This window comes from Emydura macquarii, unplaced genomic scaffold (assembly GCF_026122565.2).
Source record: "Emydura macquarii macquarii isolate MOO-44397 ecotype Brisbane River unplaced genomic scaffold, CSIRO-AGI_Emac_v2 contig_2897, whole genome shotgun sequence".
NCBI classification, from domain to species: Eukaryota; Metazoa; Chordata; order Testudines; family Chelidae; genus Emydura; species Emydura macquarii.
In genome coordinates this window covers 25,120,050-25,139,224 of record NW_027133034.1, presented here as the reverse complement: position 1 = coordinate 25,139,224, position 19,175 = coordinate 25,120,050, and the positions used below count along the sequence as shown (strand labels likewise).

At 40.3% G+C, this 19,175-nt stretch overlaps 1 long non-coding RNA gene across 1 annotated transcript in view; it reads right to left on the bottom strand.

The window, feature by feature from the left end:
* Positions 1-14,176, bottom strand: part of LOC137166756 (uncharacterized) — a 115,545-nt gene extending 101,369 nt beyond the window's left edge. Inside the window, exon 1 of the long non-coding RNA XR_010923799.1 lies at positions 13,930-14,176. This is a non-coding gene — a long non-coding RNA (uncharacterized lncRNA). The remainder of the gene's footprint in view (positions 1-13,929) is intronic.
* Between the last annotated feature and the right edge of the window lie 4,999 nt (positions 14,177-19,175).

Sequence of the window (19,175 nt, the reverse complement as noted above, 5' to 3'; positions counted from 1 at the left end):
TTGTATGGGATCAGGATCAGATACAAAATACCTGTGTGTGAGTACTTTGCCTAATACATGATAATTGCCTATGCAATTATTAGGTGCAAAATTGCGAGCATATCACAGATTTTTTCCAAAATGTAGCCCAAAATGTCTAGAAATTATTACAAAACATCGTGTTATTAGTAAATAAAAATGAATGCTAGACATTAGAGATAGAGCTTGCTTATATTGAGTTATTATATAGAGTTAGACGTTAGAGCTTGCTTATATTGCCTCCTTCCCTTTGCCAATTCATTTTGTTGGTGAAGAATAGGGAAATGATAAAATTTGCCAGGAAAAATAACTTCCAACACAGAATGGAAAGCATGTGTGCTGTTTCACTAGGTTTTAGAAAAGAAAATCAAGGAGATTTAAAGTATCTCAGAAGCCTGACAAAAACACAAGGAAAGCATGAGATCCCAAAGGAAGCAACTCCTAGGAAAAGCTGATGAGTCTGCTCATAAATATAGCGGAAGGGTAGACTAGACTGAAGTCTAATACAGCACAATACAGATAATTTTATATAAATGAAAAAGCACTAATAGAAGAGATATATTGGAATCAGATATCACAGAATAAGTAAACAAAAACAATGTAAATGAATTTCATTGTTTTAATTATTTCAAATTGCTTTTACTACAATGGAGACCCATTAACATTAGTGGTCCACTTGACCCATTGCACAAAGAACTTTTGTGAACATCCTGTGCTTTTACAGTGAAACTCTAATAGGAGAGTTGGTAGCAATAAATATAATAGACTCACTGATTACATCCACTCTAATGGCAGGATGTAGGTGGGACTATATGCACATTTGTGTATGTAGAAATCAACTTTAGGCACAGATGAAAGCATGAAAACTTTGCTGGAATTTTATTCACCAGTTTTTCCACGTTGTACTGTCAAATAACAGGGCTAAACTGTTGGCTGATTCATCAGTGGGTTGCATGTGGCCCTTGTCAGAGACCACTGAAGCAGTGCAGGATAATTAGAGGTAAAATAAAGCAAAAAATTATTTACAGAGGAGGACTCAGTTTTCAATGAATTGGTTTAGTCCTTCAAGCCCTCTGTGCAGGGAACTCCTATTGACTTCAGCTGGAATTCTGCATGTGCACACTTTCCAAGACCAGTCCCAATGCCTATTATGTGCATTCCTCCCCAAAATCATATTATTTCCATAAGCACAACTAAAATGACTAATGCAGCTGAAAATAATAGGCCTATCCTGCTGTTACTGCTCTTGTCTCTATTCTGAGGAATACCTAGAATGCATAAAGCTGCTGCAGTAGTTCACCAACATCTGACTGACTCATTGCATTGTACCATGTGTAAGTAATCTACAGAGAACGGCATATTCTTAATTTTACTTTTGTTGCTTTTATTCTGACTACAGATTAGTTACTTGCATCATTCAGATAGAGTGACCAGAATGATGTGAACACACACACACACACACACACACCCCCCCTTATAAGGAACAACAAATACTTTAGAGGCTGCACATTGTTTAGGTTCCCAGTTTTGTTAACTATTATAACCTCCTTAGCCTACACCCTGGAAAATGTGAGTGTTTTTCTCTTAAAAATACTTTTGCTCTTTTCCTCTCCTATATCCATATATCTGGAATCCATACAATACACATCATTCAACTTTTACACTATAGATGCTTTTTTTTCAAGTGACATACATGATTTTCAGATATAGTTGTGGGAGGACAGATCCATAAAGCAAGAAGTATACAAAATCCAGATGGTGATCATGTTACAAGGAATGAAAGGAAAACATAAAAAGCAAATGCTAATCCTTGCTCCCCCTCCTCATTCAGTAGATCAGGTGCATCATGCTGTGAAAGGGCTTACTGCAGTGTACAACTTGATAATGCTTTAGGCAATACATCAAGTTCATCAACACTTCTTTATAAAGCACATCATTCAAAACATTTCCTGTTTTTGTCTTTAGTGTTTTTGCTTTGAGCCAGATTTAAAAAATAAACTAGAGATGGGTTCTGGTTGCTTGAGATCCAAAATATCTCCTTGTCCCCCCAAACTTTGGGAAAGTTTGCATCTGGATCCAATCTTTGCAGTTTGGGTACATCTTTAAAATTAAGATTTCTAAAATAGTTACTAAGATGTGACAAAATATTATGTTTGCTATTTGTCTGTGTTTAATTAGGGCTCAATCCTTCAAGACCCTGGCCTATACTGTCCCCAGTGCAGCAAAACCACTTAAGTTCATGCATAACATTAAGCACATCTCAGCACCTTCTGGGATCAAACCCTCTGACTCCAAAAGCAGGATTATTTCCATCAGTTTGGCTTCTTATGATTTACGGCTATATTCTCCTATCCTTACTCAGACTGAAATCAACGAGTTTAGTGGTAGAGTAAGATAGCATTCAACACATGAGTAAAGGTGGTAGATTCTGGCCCTTAAAAGTGTACTGTTTTTATATCCCAGTTGCTACTGATATTCAAATAAATGTTTCCTTCACAACTAGAGCTGGTCACCAGAGATGGTGAATAATGAGCTCCGTCAAGTTTGTGAGCTCACTGCTGTTAGCTGATTAGGCTTGCTCTTTTATTTATTAGTTAGACTGTGTGTGTGGAAGCAGTCAAAAATTTGCCGACACTTTCCAAATACGGAGGCTGACAGAGTCCCTGCTCTGAAGAGCGTACTGTCCAAAAAGACAAGACAGTAAAAGGGTGGGAGAAAGGGATACATAATCTAAGCAAGGTGATCAGGATGCAGAAACTGTTAGGAAGATACTCTCAATTATGAGTGGGATTTTCCAAAGCATCTGAAAGAATTAGGTCTCCAACTATCACTGCAAATCAACGGGAGTTGTGTGACTAACTTCCTTAGTTGATTTTGAAAATAATGAGAGTGGGGTCTGACCCAAATGCAGCCCCTGAAATTTGAAAATCCAGCCAAATCCTTGGACTGAAGTAAAGACACAGAAATTCACAATGCTGAATCACACTAATCTGGCATAGAGGGAGACAGGCTCATAGAATCACTGAAATTGGAGGGAGAAAGAAACTAAGTCATCTTGTCCATTCCCTGCCAATGTAGGTTTGTTCCTATAACATATGTTTGAGTGCTTGTCCGTTCCAGTTTTAAAATGACTGAAGTAATGTCACTTCTACCAAATCTCTTGGAAAATTACTGCTGTTTCATACACTTCATTATTCTGAAACATTTCCTGATAGTCAGCCTAACTTGTGCTTAGATTTTTTCAATTATTCTTAACTTCTGTCTTGGCATTTTCAACCTTCAGATTACTCGTACGCACTTAAAAGCAATAATTATCTTGCTCTTTTTACTTTCCTCAAGAGTTTCCACACATATAGTGACTATTATTTCTTTTGTCTGAATTCCCTACAGGTTGCACATACTTTACTATGTCCAAGGGCTGCTGTATTCTAGGTACAGTCTGACACGTGAGACACAAATCAGTAGGGAAGAGCAAGCAGGGGGAACCAAGTGGATCTGGGCTGCCAAGTGGAATCTTTTCAAGTCTTTACAAAAGGGTTCTGGGAGGATGAGAAATTGACAGGTGAGGACTGAACCTCAAACTCAGCATTTTTATTAATGCCTTTTTTTTTTTTACATGGCAATTTTCTCTCAAAGAAGATACCAGGCAGGGAGAGAAAAAGATTGAATTATTTAACACAGTTTGAAAAAGCACCACATACAACTACTCCCCATTCCCTCTCATCTCCTGGTCAGGAGGTTAGTTTTTTTATACCATTATTAATCAAGGAGAGTGAAAGAATTATGGAAGCCTAATAAACAATATGCATATGTATTTCCCTACCTGATTTTCTTTGTCCTTGTCCTTGCCCATTCCCCATATCCATCTGTGACAGTGGGCAAGGTGATGGTCAGAAACCACTGAGATGTTAGGGCACAGCCAGGGTTTGCATAATCACCAACACTCACTGTTGGAATTCCCTGTTCCTCAGTGGGTATTTCGTTGGAGTTTCATAGTACATGTACATGGAGATTCTTCTCTAGTTTTGCCTATAGATTCCAAATCACTTCCAGGATTCTCCAACCTCTACCTCGCTCAACATAAATGATGTTCACAATGCTACTGTGGCTAAATTACCCCCACTGAGGGCCAAATCTTCACACCTTTCCTCTGGTAGTCTCCCACTGAAGTCATTGAGAATTTGTCTGAGTAAGTACTGAGTAAAACCTGAGAGAGGACCTCAGAGTCTGGCCCAACATAAGTGATGGTTCTTAGCTTCCTAAACGCCACAATAATTAATAGAAATGAGTTGTCACAAATGTCGACTGGCACCTGGCCCTTCTTTGCAAAGAGTCTGATTTTATTTTAACCTACATATATTATTTCTTGCTGTCCTAATATTTCCTCACTTTTAATTTCTAGTCTGATTTTAATTAAATTCACCAAGCAGGTTTTCCCAAGTTGCCATAGCTGTAGTAATAACTTTCCTCAGTCTACAAGATAAATCAATACAATCTTGGTATGGCACTCTGGGGAATGAGAATATCTGGATACAAGTTGCTTTGCAAAATGATTGAACTGATGTTAGCTGATTCCAGTTGCTACAAGTACATAAAAGAGTAGCTTGTGTTCACCAGTTTCACTTAAAGTTTAGTTCATGACCTTACCCATTTTTACACCAGTACATCCACATAAAAACATTATTCACTACCATAATGGTTTGTTGGCAAATATAAGATTAATATTAAATTATATACATTAAGAAAGAGTATTTACCAACCCCTGGTGTGCATTTATATTTGGATAAATAATTGGGATGTTAAGTTCACTTTAGTTGAACAAAATAAATTAACATTCTTGCCTTTCATAGTTTTAGCTGTAATGTGCATATTGAGATTATAATTTCATTTTTTTATACTTGAGAGCTTTCAAACCATTGCTAAATTGGATAATGCAAATGTATACTTGTACAGTTGGGATCTTAGTGTTTTTTCGCAGAGGAATGTTCTTTCCCAAGTTCCCTTTATAGAAGCTGAAAAGATATCTCAGTGTTTTTCTCTGCTTTACTGCCAACCATCCTCTAACATCCTGCATCATAACCATTGTCTTCCTAGTTCAAGAAAAGTCACCCCTTTGAAACCCGTAAACTAGGCCCCATAACTGAGCAATAGGGTTGGTCTTAAGCAACATGAGGCTTTCCTTCCCCATAGAGCTTTTCTTCACAACAAAACTGTATCACGTTAGAATTTGGCTGTCAAGAATTAAGTTAACTAACATGATGCTGACCATATTTTGCACTCATTGCAGTTAAGGATAAAATGGGTTCAACAAGCATCATGTTAATTAAATTAAACCTGAGTTTTACCATGACTAGCTGACACCATGTTCACATGACTTGTCCTTGTCTGCACTAAACACAAATTCACGTTAATTAACTCATTTTTTCATAGTTGTGCTCTAACATGGAGGTCCCAGAGGTCTGGAGAAGGGCAAACATACTTCCTATCTTTAAAAAAAAAGGAACATAGAGGACTGTAGGAAGGTGCTGTGGCCTTCATCAGAGCCTGGGCCTAAGGAAGGGTCGCGACCTCCCCGCTGGGCAGAACAAGGCCCTACAGGCCAAACTGCCTGGAAACAGAGGGGCAGAGCCAAGGCAGGAAAGGGAACTATAAAAGGCCAGCCTAGCAGCTCAGTAGGGAGGAAGCTGCTGCTGGAGGCAGATGTGTCTTCCCAGAGGCTGCGGCCTAGGCCCAACCCAGGCCCAGTGGCTGTTTGGAGCCACCGCCCCACTGACTGGGGCTTCCAAAGCCTGCCTGAACTGCCAGGTCTGAGTGACTGGAGAGGTCCAGTGAGCCCTGGTGACTGAGATGAGCCACCCTAGACTACTGGATGGGAAATACCCCCTGTGGCGGCCCTGACCTGAAGGAGCTGCCTGATGTCGGGGACCCCCTAGCAGTTGACTGAACCTGGTAGACGGGAGTAACCCCTGGGACCCTGACCTGGAGGAGCTATCCTCTGCTGATGAGCCAGAAGAGTTTCTGGACCTGCCGCCAGTTGACGGTGAGGAACTTGTGGGACTGCCGCTCGCCGTCTACCCCAGAGACCCGGAGGGAGACTGCTACCTGCAGGTACGTGGGGACCGGGTGGGAGGAAGTGGCCCAAGGACAGTCAACTAGCAAGTGGCTGAGTCAGAGACTGAACCCTGCCAGCGTGTTGCGGCTGGATCCTCGCTGACTCAGTGACAAACTGGTTTGCCACTAATAGGGCCCTGGGCTGTGACACAGTGGAGTCAGGTGGGCCTGCATCTCCCTCCCCCCTTCCCTAACCACCCTAGAAGTGCTTGACACCCTCTGAGTTTGGAGAAAGAGGATATTGAGCTCTACTGGCCCCGCCTGTGGCAAGGCCAGGGGCTATTGACTGCTGAATCAGCCCTGCCCAGCTTGTGGGCCAGGGACTGTAAACTGCTTGCCTGCCCTGCCCTGCCCTGCCCAGGGGCCGGGGGCACCAGACCGCTTGCTAGCCCGCCTGTTGGAGGGCCGGGGCTACAGACCCCATATCAGCCCTACCCTATGGTAGGGCTACAGACTGGGAAGGAAGCCCACCCCACTGGGGGCCGGGGCTAAAGACTTGTAATTGACACTGTTTATTCCCCTAAAGGAAGGCGTTGTAGCCTTCCTTGGAGCCTGGGCCCAAGGAAGGGTTGTGATGCCCCAGCCAGACCGTGCCACCGGCTTACACGGACCAAGGGAATTATAGACCAGTTAGCCTAACTTGGATATTCAGAAAGATACTGAATCAAATTATTAAACAATCATTTGCAAACACCTAGAGGATAGCAGGGTGATCAGTAATAGCCAACATGAAAATGTCAAACAAATCATGCCACATCAACCTAATTTACTTCTTTGACAAAGTTATTGGCCTAGAGAATGGGGAATGGAGCGAAGCAGGAGACATGATGTATCTTAATTTTAGTAAGGCTTTTGACATAATCCCACATGACATGCTCATAAATAAACTAAGAAAATGTGGTCTAGATGAATTTACTATACAGCAGGTACATTACTGGTTATTAAACACTCAGAATAACTATTAATAGTTTGTTGTCAAAATGGGAGGATGTTTCTAGAGGAGTCCCACGTCTATCCTGGGTCTGGTATCATGCCATATTTTCATTAATGGATATTGGAGAGGAGAGTATGCTTACAAAATCTGTGGATGATACCCAGTTGGGAGAAGTTATAAGCACTTTGGAGGACAGGATTAGAATTCAAAATAACTTTGACTAGTTATCCAAGATGAATTCAATTAAAACCATTGCAAAGTATTACTCTTAGAGAGGCAAAAAAAATCAAATGCACAAATACAAAATGGGGAAATAACTGGCTAGGCAGGAGTACTACTGAAAAGGATCTGAGGGTTACAAATTGAGTTGGAGTCAAAAATGTTGTGCTGTTGCAAAAAATGCAAAATACACTCCAGAATGGTATAAACAGGAGTACTGTATATAAGGGCCTGGGAGGCAATTCTTCCAGTCTACTCAGCACTGCTGAGGCTTCATATGGAATACTGCAGTTCTGAGTGGTGCACTTCAGGAAAGATCACCATGGGATGGCTGCCTCCAAAATGATCCCTCATGATTTCAGGGTGGCCCCGCAAGTGGGTCCCTGCCTCCATTTCCCTGTTAAGGGCACTCACAGTTACCCAGTTAAGAAGAGGGTATCACCTACCCGAATTCTCCACCGTATGTGAAAAGGCAACCTGCCTGGAGCTTCCAGTGTCAGGCTGTGGCAGAACAGTTCTGCATCAGTTTCCCTCCTGCTGGGTCCCCAGTAAATCTGTGTCGACTCTCCAAATATAAATAGCCCTTCATGGGGTTAATTTATTACAAAAATCCCAAAACAACCATTCATAGTGTCACCCTGGCTGGATAAGGGGGGCCCTTGAGGTGTATTCAGGAGCTCTGATTACTCCCTTCTACACCAGTCTCACGTTGGGGGTGTCATGCTGGTTAGATTGGGGGGGGAGGGGAACATTCAGTATATGGTTTAACATCAGTATGTCAAAATCATAATAATTCATGGAAGATATGCCATGTCAGGTACGGTTAGAAATATGCTAAGTAAGATGATAATACTTACATTCATGTGTGATATGTGTGATGGAAGTTATGGACATATTTGAGATATCTGTATTTCAAACTGTGCTGCCTGGGCAATACCCCAGACTGGATGGCGTCAGGACAATAGCCTGCTTAATGGCCCATTAAGACATTCCCAGGTGCAAGGGGCGCAGGGGAAAAGCCAGAAGTATATCTGCTGAGTCACCAGGACTTGCTCATGTGACTCTGAACTCGATTTTGATTCCTGTAAAATTCACTGACAGCGTGGCTAGTGCCAGAGGGTATAGAAGGCGGAGGCCTGGAAAACCATTGTGTCTCTTCAATCGGGATTTAGCTTCAGATACCAACCTGCCTCTAGATCAAGTCATCTGCAACTGAAACTGCAAAACAAAAGGACCGAGGCCCATCCAATTACTGGATGTACACAAGAGGACTATACAAGCCTGCAAACTCCACAGTTCTTCTAGAAATTTGATGTATATGGACTTTCAAATCATTATATGTATCTGATTGGTTTAATCCTTTAACATTTCTATTATGGTTTGTTTCTTTCTTTTTATAATAAACCTTTCCTTTAGTTACTAAAGGATTGGCTGGCAGCGTGGTATTTTGGGGAAGATCCAAACTTATATTGATCTGGTACTGTGGCTGACCCTTTGGGGTCAGAGGGAACCTTTTTAGTAAAGAGCATAGAGTTTAAATAACTGGTCTCTTTACTGGACCTAGTGGCTGATTGGGAGCCAGAGACTGGAATGCAATAAAGGGGGCTATGTGTGTATTTGTACTTTGGGCTTCTGGATAACCAGTGTGGGAAGTCAGAAGCACTGTTTGTGGCTGGTTGGGAAGCCTGGATTCAGTGCCACCCAACAGCGCTGGGAGAATCTGCTCTCTTTTCATAGCCTGCCCTGACCCTGGCATTACCAGGGGGCTGCCCTAGGCACAGAAGGGTCACACATAGTTCCCCAGCACAATCTAAACAGTACGTTCAATCTTTCCAGTCTAAACAGTCCATCAACATCAAATACAGCTCTAGGATCTCACAGCTCACCTCTTACATGCAGCTCCAGCATCTCTCACTATGCCTCATCCCAACCCCTATAGAGGGGGACTTCTTTGCCTCTTTCATTCTCAGATTTGACTCTAGCCCAGACCTGGAGACACCAATGGTCTCACCCCTCAGATCATTCAGCCCTCTCTGATCCTCTGACTTCAGCTCTTTGGCTCAGAGAACCAGCACGCATCTGCCTCTGCTGCTTTCAGCCTTCTTTGGCCATGGCTGTCTGGTCTGGGGAAGTTTGTAGGTGGTGCCCTAACTGCCTTCTGCTTTCACCAGGCTAATCTGGATCCGCTGTTCAACTAGGGAACTCTCACCTCTCCCTCCTTCAGGAACAGCCTTTTCCTGAAGTTCTTGGCCCAGCTCTGCTCCCGAGTTCTCGCTCTACATCTCTAGATATCCTCATCTCTTCTCTCCCACTCCCTGGATTCTTGCTTCTGAACTCTCCCTTGCCCTTGAGTTGTCTCTCATTTAGAACTCCCGGGGCAGCCTTTTTCTCCTCATTATACCAAACTAGGGCACACCTGTCTAACAGGAGAGCTGGACCCAATTTTGTTTCACGGGGCCAGCTACGCTATTACTAAGCAGACAAATTGGAAAGAGGCTAGAGGAGAGCAACAATAATGATAAAAGATTTAGAAAACCTGACATATGAGGAATGGCTTAAAAAAATTGGACGTGAGGTCTTGAGAAAAGAAGACTGAATGGGGATCTGGTAATCTTGAAATATGTTAAGGACCAATATAAAGAGGAAGGTGATCAACTGTTCTTTATGTCCACTGAAGATAGGACAAGTAGTAATTGGCTTAATCTGCAGCAAAGGAGATTTAGGTTGGATATTAGGAAAAAATTTCTAACGATAAAGAATAATAAGCACTGGAATAGGCTACCATGGGAGAGTGTGGAATCCCTGTCTTTGGAGGGTTTTAAGAACAGGTTGGATAAACACCTGTCAGGGATGGTCTAGGTTTAGTGGTCCTGCCTCAATGCAGGATGATGGAGTTGGTGACCTCTTGAGGTCCGTTCCAGCCCTTCATTTCTATGATTCTGTGCTGCAATTTGTAATGGAGAAGAGGTCACCAGAAGTGAATGCTATTATGTAGCTTGCAGTCTCTTCCAGGCCAGAGAACAAGTGATGGGGACTGGGCAAGTAACTGATCTATATCAAACTGTTTTGAATGTTTAAACAATAATCCCTGTTCTTGTGGACTCTATTTTTATCATCTCTTAAAATCCCTTAGAAGAAAGGGAGACTATTTTATCAGGAGGAGAAAAAGAATCTAAGAGCTTGAATTTTTGTCATTTTCAGTCCCTTAGTACAGAAAATGGAATGTGAGTATATGCATTCTAACAACCATCCTCTGAAAACCAGGCATCTTTAAGATCTCAAACTGGGCACCCCAAACTGAGGCTCCCAAATTCACTAGTTACTTTTGAAAATGTGTAGGCCTCTCAGTCTGATATAGGTTAATACTGAACTTTTCCACTTTAAACAAACTATAATGAAGCAAATTCCCAATTATCCAAAGGTCTCAGGGGAACCCAAAAGCTTCAGATAGACTGAAGTCTGAATAATCAGAATAATCAGCATAACAGTGTGCCCTGAAATAGTGGCCTGTTTCCTCAAATTATTTATCATGGAAGGTGCCCAGAAAGATGAGTTAAATCACTTTTTGTACTCAGACTCCTTCTCTACTTCCCAGCCTTTTCTCCTTAGGATCACTCCTGGCGGAGAACTGGCGAGTAGGATTTCCAGGTTATTCACACTTAATTTATCCAAAGCCCGTGTTCTCCAAAACAGTGTCACATCCTCAGCCAAAGCAAGAGGAATGACTCTGTTTCAGAGAAGAAGAGTGTTATATATGTATGAGTCACATAGTCATATCTGCACTATAACTAAACTGTTGCTTATGTGTTCGTAAGAGTGGGAGGATGAGGCAATATCAACATTCTATTTCTATTGCAGCCTTAACTCCTCCACCCTGCGAGTGATAAGCCACAAAGTACTTCCTCTGAATTAAGCTTCTAACATGAACTAGCGTTGACTATATATGCCCAGGGCCAAGTGGGTTTGGTTTCATTCCCAGCAGAAGGAAGTATGAATCCTGCGAGAATAGAAGCAACTCCAAAACTAATCCCTCTTTCCCTTTCCGAGTCCCTATATCATTGTGTGGTCCATCTGGTTGGTATCAAGCTTCAGTAGAATTTTCATATTTGTAAAATTATTAAACAAGCATTTTTGCAATAAATAGTATTTGGTAATATGAGTACATTGGTTCATTTTTCAGTGATATCTTGGATCTTCAATTATCTCTTATTTTGACTAACCAGTGACTATTTGACATTCAAAAATGTTAGTTACTATAAATAGAACATTCATTTAATCTGCCATTTCTATTAGATGCTGTTCTATGGAGTGAATTACCAGTGAAGTATTATTTCACAAACTTGAACCAAATGAAATATTTACTGTTTTCCTTAAAATTAAATGCTAGATCTCAGTAGCAAAATAAGTTTGGGTTTTGACTAATTAGAAATATGATCAGTTCTAAAACTTAGAGCTGTGAGGGTTTCCAGATTTCATGAGGAAATGACTGAAATATATTAAGCCCATTATGGTAGTTCCTCCCTTATACATCTATTAATATTACAAAGACTTTAGAAAATGTATATTTGTTCTCATTAACAAATTATTTAATATCAAAAGAAAGTGAAGAAATAATGGAGAGGGACTAACACTAAAACATATTCTGTTTTAGTTTTTCTGTGGTTATCACACAAATAGCCCTACATTCACTTTTTTTCAAATAGTGACAATTTCTAGAATCAGCCAATTCATTTTGGCCTACATAGTAATTTTCCTTTCAGAAATGGTATCTCCAACTATGACATTTAAAGGACTCATAGAAACATGGTGCTGGATACCAAGATATTTGGAGACTATGAATCTCCAAAGAACTGCTGCATCTAAAGGTAAAACCAATAGGTAAAACCAATCTTTGAGGTCACCAAAATTTTAGAAGTGTCTGTGCAATACTCTATCAAACAACATGAAGATTTTTAAAATGTAGCATTTTAATCTTTGTTGAACTTTAAAAGATTGCAACCACATTTTCTTTCTGCTTCTTACAACCAGTGTCACATTTAATTTTCCATGAACTGGTGTGCTGTTATGGAAGGGACTAAGGCTATGTCTTCACTGACAGCGGCAAATTCGCCGCTGTCAGATCGACTGAGCAGTCAGTGAAGACCCGCTCAGTCGATCCAGAAATTGATGTATTAAGACCACCTTCTCAAGTGGCGTACTGCTGCGTCGACGGGTTCCCGTCGGCACAGTGCAGTGAAGACGGCGCGCAGAACAGAAGCACAGAAGTTGACGGAAGTTACGCAAGTTTTTTGCGTAGTTTGCATAACTCCTGTCGACTGCCACCGAATCTCCAAGGTAAGTGTAGACAAGCCCTAACTCACTATGCCATCCTGTTAAGATGGCTGACTCCAGCAATTTAGGCTGGCTATAAGTTTAAACCCATCTGGATGGGAAGCTAAATGCTTTTTGGCAATTTTTTCTCCTGACCTTTCTTAAGGCTCAAGGATTCAGATTCAAGGCTTTGTATGCAGAAAGATCAATACTAGTGCTACTGGAGCAATGAGCTGTAGAGCCTGTTTTAACTCTAATTAGTTACAATCTTAGACACGTTAAGCATCATTAAATAAGAATCCTCTGGCCTGATCATCTAGCACTTGAAAGTCATGTTAATGCTAGTTCATAAATTCTGATGAATGTTTATTAATTAAATTTTGGACATACCTAGTGGTGCTACATGATCAGTGCACAAGTCCCTTAAGTAGAGCAAGACTGAAAGTGAACTTTTTTTCCCATTTTCATCATTTCTTTATTGACACTCAAAGATTAAGTTTATCACTTTTCTGAAGTGTTGTTATCCCTTATCATTTAAAATCATCCTGTAAATGTTTCCATTTGATGTATTATTTGTAAAGAGCTCATTTTCTTTAGAATGAACTTTACAAGGATCTTAGATATTAATTCAAAATACCAAAAAACTTGTAAAAGAAACCATGTTATCAATCTTGCCTTGCATGTAAAGAGAGTTCAAGTTCAATCAGATCAAAATTCATCTTCACATAAAGATTTGCCCTTTAACTTGGTATCTGGAAGGAGTTAGACTTTAAAATACAATGTTATTGAAAATCTGAAATGCAAGAAATACAGAAATATACTGAAATGCAGAAAAAACACTACACAAGACCAAGAAAATAAATATAAATATAAGAAAGTAATTATCAGAGTGAGAAGTCAATTATTTTATGATATCTTGAATTTGTCCAGCTACTGGGCCTAATCCAAAGTGATTAAAGTCAATGAGAGCCTTTCTATTGACTTCAGTAGGCTTGGGATCAGGCCCATTGTGAATTTTAAAATTATAAAAAGTACACAGTCTGAGATGGACACTGAGGGCTAAATCCTGGTACACTTATTCATGTTGAGTGGTACCTTACTCCACAAGTAGTTTCTTTGAAATCAGTTAGGTTACTTATAGAATAAAGTAGTAATCAGAGTGAGTCAAAGTACAGGACTCTGGTCCTAAATAAAAAGCTTCTTGTGGAAGTACCTGTGCAAGGTCTAAAGAAAGCTTTCTCCAAAAAGTTAAAAAACCAAACCAAAAAAAGAGCAGCCACCCACTAAATTAGAGATAGCAGAAGATTTAGGTTACAGTTGTTCCAAATTATTCTTACCTTAAATTGGCTTGGAGTCACATTGTCATTGTGCTGTGTCATTTCACTGTGAAAGTTTTACTGAGCCCAGGGATGACCTTAGGACTCAAGTTCTCCTAGACGAGTGGAAGTAAATATTACGGTCTTTGTGGAGGGTAATGATCTTACATTTCTTACAGCAGCTCCTGTTGTTTACTAGTTCTTGGGAGTAAGTCATACGTCCTGCTTTTTAGACTGGAGGACAATCTCAAAACGTCAGTCATGAAAAATGACAATCCTGGAAGGAATAAAGTTGTCAGATATTTAATTTAGTAGGGGCCTTAAACGAACTGTACCAGTTAAGTGATTTATAGATTTAAGTTAAGAATGTTCTTAGTTGCCACACAATTTGGATGTGATAATTATATCTGCAAACATGACATATGATATTGTACTGAATTTATGGACAAGTTCTGATCTTTATATGCATAAAAATTGAGGACAGAGTATACAAGTGATTCTTTTTTTCCTCCCAGTTTGGAAGAAGACAGCCAACAGTGGATGACAAAAGCTACATTCAAAAGGTGTTTCCTCCTGTCTGATTTAAGGAATGTTACAAAACAACCTTTTTAAAAAGCTGGGAGTTACTCTCAGGACAGAGTGAAAAAGAAGGTTACACAGACACACACTGCACTTGGGACATATGATATGGAACTAAAAGGACACAGACACTGAAGAGAAACAGCCTTATGTGTCAGGAAGATACAAATGATATTGCATCTATCTTGTAGGACTGTGATATTCCGTATTTGGCAAATTAAGGCTTTTGTCTGCCTCTTGATGTTAATCTGAAATGTGTTTATATTTACTAATTTTTATTTTGAATTCTGCTTTAATTTAAAAAAATCAAAATTTGAATTGGTGATTGTTAAGCTCGATGTTATTAGTGCTAGGCACTTCTGGAGGTCCTGAGTACAATCCTCAACTGGGCTACACACACTCTGTGCCAGGGGAAGGCAAAGGGGTTGCTAAGTTTATGTGTCCCCCCAGTGCTTGCTAGGGTGAGGGACTGAAGCAACCCCAGTACAAGGCAGAGCAGTCCTAGGGTGCTCTAGTTCATGACAACAAGAATGGTCTACTCCAGAGACGATCCCAAGTCTTACTCTTTCACCTTGTGTCTCCTGGGCTCCCTATTCTCTAGTGTCAGAGAGTGACTGTTAAATTCTTCCCACTCCTCTCTAGACTTCCTCACTTTAAATTAGCCACCCAGCTCCTTCCCCAGTTGGAACTCATCTTTAATTAGTCCTGGTCCACACGCCAGGGGCAACCACATGAGCTCATGGGCCTCTGAAGCCCACATTAATCCTTCCATTGCTTGTGTGTGGAGTAAACACCTCAATCTTAATCTTGTTTTTGATCAATAAATTGAGCTCCTTGATTGTTCAGTATAAAGTGTATTTTCCAATCCTTTTATCATTCTCATGGCTTTTCTCTGAACCATCTCCAATTTTTCAACATCCTTCTTGAATAGTGGACATCAGCATGGGACACAGTATTCCAGTAGTGGTTGCACCACTGATAGATAAAGATATAGAGCTTTTCTACTCCTTCTTGACAGTCACCTCATCATACCTGCAAGGATTGTACTAGCCTTTTTGGCCACAGCATTGCACTGGGAGCTCATGGTCAGCTGATTATGCCCCAGGATTTCCAAATCTTTTTTTTCAGAATCACTGCTTCCCAGGATAGAGTCAATCTTTTAAGTAAAGCCTGCCTTATTTGTTCATAGATGTATGATTTAACCTTTGGCTGAATTGAAATGCATTGTTTGCTTGTGTCCATTTTAGCGAGCAATCCAGATTGCTCTGTATTATGGATTTGCTCACTTCATTATTTACCACTTCTTCAATATTTGCATACTCTGTAAACCTGATCAGTTATAGATTTTGTGTTTTCCTCCAAGTCATTGATAAAGTGTCAAATAGCAAAGAGCTAAGAACCAATCCCTGCAGGACCCCACTTACAATCATATGTTGAGACCTATCAATGGGCCCATTTTTAATCCATTTCATACAGGCTATGTAGATTTTATATCTAGTTTCTTAATTCAAAATGTCATGCAGTATTAAGTCAAATGCCTCACAGACATATATCCAAATAGCCCAGCAGAAACTGCTTCCACATGGGGGAAAAAAACACCAGGAGAGTGCAGGTCAGTGGGGTTCTTACCTACCACCCCACCCCTCCCTAGAACCCATATGGAGTATCAAACAATTACAGCAACTCATACTTGATGGGAACTACATCCCCAAAGAAATCTTTTCCGAAACCCTCTTCTACCCTTTAAACAACTCCCCAACCTTGCCAAACTCATCATCAAAAACAAGTTTCCCACAGACCAACTCGAAGAGGCTCCAGGCCCTGTCAAAACAACAGATGTAAAAACCTACAGACATATCTCCACTGCTAAAATGATTAATACCTCTCCAAAACACACTTTTGAAGTCCATAGGTCCTACACATGCCTATCGTAATATGTGCTGTACCCTGGCCAGTGCATCAAATGCCCCAACAACTATGTGGGTGAAACCAGACAACCACTACACTCTTGAATGAACTCACAGTGTTTTTGCCTTTTTCATTTTTCAATGTATTACCCATGGGAAAACACTTTTCACTAAGGGATCACTCCTTATCTGATCTATCAGTCCTTGTCCTCAAAGGAAACCTGCACACCTTCCACAAAAAAAAAAAAAAAAAAAAAGGAGCCTGGGAATGTAAATTCATAATTCTTCCAGACACACACACACAAAAACCCCCATGGACTTAACGGAGACTGGTTTTATGGCCCATTACAACAACTTGTAACATGCTCTGCTGCCTACTAACTCTCCATTGTCCCATGACTACCCATCTAGTCTCAAGGATAATTCTTCAGTGTTCACCTTTTGAACTTACATGCCATATACTGTTTTTCCTCTGCTTATCCCGAGTCCATGTCTCTCCGATACATTTCTCCATTTATTAAGATTCTCTTCTAAACTATCTTTCTTCTCTCTGCAAAGAATGATATAATCTGCAAACAGCATGCACCAAGGTGCCTCCTTCTGTATGTTCCCTCTGAGGGTATGAGGATAAACAAGAAAGGGCTCAGTGCTGATCTCTGTTATACTTCCACCTTTACCCATAATTTGTCTGTTTCACCATTTGAAGTTCTGACTATTGACTTTGCACCTACTTACATAGTGTAAACAAGCCATATGAAAAATTCTAGCACCATTTTTTTCTCCCTTATGCACCACCAGGTGACTTCTCTGGGAACTTAGTCAAAGGTTATTTTCCAGATCAGTGAACACCATATGAATATTTTCCCTTTCCTCTCTAAGTCATAGTGACAGAATATCATAATGAAAATAATTCTTCCAGTGTTGGAGTTTTAGAACAAGTCAGAACATCTCAAATGTATTCATGCCCTTAGTCCAAAAACATACACCTTCTACCCAACATACATTTTGTAATCATTGCTTCCCTATCCGCAGCCACATGAAAGTAAGTTATTTTACAGTTGAGATATGCTAGTTTTAACCTTGACGCTCAACGCTTGCATACCCATGCAGTTAAAAACAACCTGGAAGAATGCAATCATTCTTTTTAGAATAATACACAGGTTGCCATAGGGAATTTGTTTTTGTCATTTGAGGGTATATAGAAAATAGCTGCCACCTGTTATGGCATTCAGTTCAACGCAAGCCACACAGAACAGGCTGATTAGGCATTTACCACTAACTGAAAATAGCTATGTACAAATTCAAAACAATCAGCACAAAATTTATAAATTATTAACATGGAGGAGGGAATGGTGCAGAAAGGGAGAATAAATCTGCTTCCAAATATCTTGCTGAACGGTTCTTGTTGAGTTTTTGACCTCCAGTCTGAGGAAAATAAATGACTTCATCTATAGGGGACTCGCCACCAATGAATCCCTTTCTGGATTGTGATAGTATTATAGAAATATATGGAATATATTAGTCTTTTAGTCTCAATCCAGAGGTCACAAATCTCTCACCAATGTAATTACTCACTAACTGGAAAGTTCTAATTCCACAGCTGCACCCGTCTGGCCAAAAATGACCCGCCAACGACTGAATGAAGTATCTGTCACAGTGTGAGACGGCTGCAGCTCCAGCATTAAAGGAGTTTGTTATGTGGCTCTTTGAGAAAAAATACGAATTAAAGGGAAAATATATTGAAAGTCTGAGGCTGAGAAGAAATGTCTGAAATAGAAATAGGCTGTAGACACCATAAATGATATCTCTCCCCCCCACCCACACACTACTCTGTTTATAATTTGGTAAGAGATAGTGAATATGTGACAAGGACATGAAACTGGGAGTCCTGTAGAACCAGAGAGATTTTAACCTTCTAAGGAGAAAATATGATCAATTTGAACATAAGTGCTAGTAAGATTTAGCCATAGTTTGGAATATTATGTTGGCAATAGACAGTGGCAGAATAAATTCAAGCATGGTAATTGGGACAAATATTTTCCTCTTCAAATGGAAGGCAGGGAAATCCTTTACCACAGGGAATGAAAGGGAGGACATGCCTTACAAAAAGGATGGGAAAGTTTCTGTGGATTTCACTGGGAACTGGAGAGTGGAAATAAGGAATTTCATACACCTCATGTGTACTGAATAGAAATATCATTATGTAATATGATGTCCAGTTTCTAAATGCAGCTGTTCAAATAAGGCTTATACTAGAACAGCAGTAAACTATTTCCCAGAGCAGTAGATTTCAGTGAACAAAGCATCCCAATTCCAGTGAGGTTGTCTGGTAGATTCTCTATTTATTATTAACTTTAAGAAGGGCCTTATGCATTGAACTGTTAGATGAGTGAGGGCCCCATATGAAGGAAAGATGGTCTAATGGCTAGAGACCAGCCTGCAACTCAGGCAGTGTAGGTTCAATTCCATTTCAGCCATTCCATCTCATTTGTAAAATAGGGATAACACTTCCCTACCTCCCGGGTGTCTTGTAAGGATTTTAAAAAAAATAATAAAGTAATGGTTGTGATCTGGGTATATACATAGAAGCCTGCAGTAAATATGGTTACAGCTAAACTGGTTTTGGATAATTTGTGTGGATGAGACCAAATCACATTAGAAGCATGTTAAAATGTGCTTTCCCTGAGGACCCTAGCTCTGCCACACCTGCTTATCTAAACCATATTACATTTAGCTGAAGAGTTATTTCAATATGGTTCTCTAACCCAGTTAAGAGCCCCA